Source organism: Apium graveolens, chromosome 3, assembly GCF_009905375.1.
Source record: "Apium graveolens cultivar Ventura chromosome 3, ASM990537v1, whole genome shotgun sequence".
Classification (NCBI taxonomy): domain Eukaryota; kingdom Viridiplantae; phylum Streptophyta; class Magnoliopsida; order Apiales; family Apiaceae; genus Apium; species Apium graveolens.
The window spans coordinates 244,471,140-244,474,647 of NC_133649.1; positions in this window are offsets into that span (position 1 = coordinate 244,471,140).

The window sequence follows — 3,508 nt, forward strand, 5'->3', positions numbered from 1 at the left end:
ATCTACCTGACACTTGATAAAGGTTTCCAGTAAGTTATCCATTTAGATACTTGCATTATTGTTTACACTATATATTATCTTGCGAGCTGTAATGCTCACTCTTGCTTCATTTCTTCATCACACAACAACAGTTAGGAAAGATGGCCAGATTCAAGCAGACCCAGCGCAAGCGCGTGGGAAGTGTCCCGCGTCTTCCCGTTAATGTTGTAGCTGCTATAGCTGCAGAGGTAGATCTATTGGTAGATCAGGCATTCTACTTTTGGGAACCAAATATTGTATAATTATAACTTGTGGCAGATAATGGAAAATAACTGTAAACTTATCAAGTAATCATTTTGGGTTGTAATAACTTTTAAATTGTGGATTCAAGGACTTGTACTTATTTCAATTTAATCTCTGAGACTATAACGGGTTGTGGTGTGTGTTAGTGTGGGGTCACAACATGTAGTTATTTATTATTAATTAAGTTAAGTGATATTGTGGGAAGAAAGACCGTAACGACCCGGATCCCCGACCTCGGATCTGGGGGTGTTACATGTAGTGTCACCACCTTAAACATAAACAATTCTTGATGCACAAGGAAATGTTACACACACAAAGGACGAGTTGACGGAAACAAGACTTTCAACTATTTTACGGTTAGATTCGATCGTTCAAGGTTCTTTAATGGACCAATTTCCTTTACAGGTGTTAGGAGAGGATACTGATCCAATAGCCATATGTCAATGGTTAGTGTCTACCTCCCCATGACTAATAAACCTGGATGCATCTACAGATAGTGGATCTGACATAGGTGCAGATCGATAACTTATTGACAATGATTCATATATTACTTGATGAGTCACAAGGAAATGTCTTCACAGACATTAGAAGAAAACTTTGATCTTTATGCTAAATTCTTTGGATCATTGTTTACCTTCCCAGAGTTCAAATCTGGAACCCTAAAAGGGAAACTAGCAACTTGTAGATTATGACTCAGATTCATCTGACGAGTTTAACAAGGATGGGGATTTGCAAACTCCCATTACACCACCTATGATCTCCTTAAGGCTGGATAAGGTGATTTTGCTTGCAGGTACAGCTGGATTTTGGAGCTATGAGAGGAGTGATACACTTGTGAGAATGAGTGTAAACATGAGTAGAGAGAAGAGTGAAACACATGTGAGGTACACGAAACAGAATCACACATTCACAGTGAGGAAGAAAGAGAAACACCATATCCCATTCCCTATCCCTAAACATGGTTCTTGTTACTTCTAGTCTCGATTGTGTTTATGATTGGAACCTAACACTTTGGAACCTAACATTTACAGACTGGATTAGGATACTTCGAGACTTAACAAGTTGGGAGCTAACAATTGGTAACAATTGGTAATCTCACAGTTGGGAAGTATAAGGAGTTGGGAAGATTGGTGGACATGATGATCAACATTGAAGTCATTCTTGCAGCATTTAACGGGACATGGTTGATCAGACAATGACTTGTTATTTCTTTTCTAACCAAGTAAAATATGAGAACTCCTTCAGACAACAACATACATTCTTTCTCAAAGGGGGAGATAAAAGCTTATATAATAGTTTGGAGGATTCCTCAACTAGGGGGGGGGGGAATAGCAGGGAGGAGGAAAAAGGTAAAGCACATGTGCACTAAACCACACCATTGTTGTTTGTAACTACGGATCCTATTGTACGGGAGAGGTGGTAAAACACAAGGTGATTTCCTAGTAATCAGAAGAAGTGGTTTGGTTCATCACTATTCTTCATAAGGGAAGAAGCTGTTTTCCAAAAGGGGAGTACCATTGGTTTTTATCTGCGGATCCTATTGTATGGGAGAGGTGGTAAACGAAGGTGATCTCCTTTAAGCAGTTGATTCTCATAGGGGGAGAAGCAAGAGAGATATGCGCTTCTCAACAGAAAATGTGGTTGTACAAAAGAAGCTGTTGATGATTACTTTAAGACTAAGAAGTATTATCTGGAAGAGATTTGAAGAACCAAGGAAATGAAGATGAAACTACGTGAAGGTCAGTTCAGTGCTAGAGGAACAAACATCTTTCATTTTAGTTACTGAAGAAATCTGAAAATACAGAATTTGATCCAGAAAACCAGTAGCATTATTTACAAGTCCTGGTACATTACTTTTTCTAGTTGTTAGTTGAGTTATCCTCTCTATTTAATTTGTTTGTTAGATTTAACAATCAAATAGGGGGATATTGTTGGTGAGACTACGTAGCTGTATGAACAGTTACGTGATAACTCAACATGATAACAACACTAGAACATGACAGGTTCATAATACTACGTCTACCCAAGAAATCAGGAAGAATGAAGACAAGGCAAATACAAAGAATCAAAAGATTAAAAGAAAGCCTGAAGTCTATTTACAGGTCACGGAAAGAAGTTCATTAATATGATCATGCCTCAGTGAAGAACAAAGGTTAAAGACTTTCAGGGTTTCAGAAATATTGAAGATTCAGTATACAAGTGCTACCGGAAGATTTCAGTGTATTGGCATTGATTGAAGATAGACAGTGTTTGAAGCATAGAAATCTGAAGAATTGAAGACAGGCTATAGACAGAGGTTAATAAAGACGTTATCTAAAGTACCATAAAGGATTCCAGTGAAAGTACAGTTGTTTATTGATAATCAGTGCTTGAATCGATAAAGTTAAGGCAAGCTTAACAATGTAATCAAGACTATAATACGAAGACCTGAATCGAGGTTAGTCATCTGTGAACCAGACCAGTTGCACTAGGCGTCAACAGCTCGTGAAAGGAATATGGGTATTATTTTTAGAAGAATTGTTAAGTTGAGGAACGTACTGAGATTGAACATTTATCTGTTAAAGTACGAGAAGTGGTGCGCGGAGTATACAGCTAAACAACTCAGGGGACTGGCGTAGCTCAAAGTTTAATTGGTAAATTAAATAAATTTATTTAGTGGACTTTAATATAATTTATTTAATAAATTTAAAATGATTTATCTTATAACCTTTAAATAAGTTTATTTTATAAATCTAAATTAGTTTATTTATATAAGTTATATTTAAGTTTATTTTATAAATTAATTTAGTTACAATTTAAACTTAAAAAGAAAAGAAAAAGAAAATACAAAAAGAAAATAGAAAAAGGAAAAACAAAAAAAGAAAAAAGAAATGAAAAAGAAAAATAAAATACAAAAAGAAAAGAAAAACAAAAACAAAAGAAAAACAAAAAGAAAAAGGAAACAATAAAAAAACAAAATAAAAGAATAAACAAAAAAAAACGTGTACAATTTTTTTGTTGTTAAGTACATGTACATGTACTTGTTACATTTAGTAAAATGGTGTCGCCACAGAAGAGCAGAGCTACACTGGTCGCAATTTGATGACTTGGTCGCAATTTGATGACTTGTTTTTCTCTGTTTAAGTACATTTGTTGTACTAGAATACTAGCTGTCGCCACAGGCATATTTACTCCCTCTCTCTCCTAGTCGCCACAGAAGTGCCTATCCTCAGCCACACAATTTTAT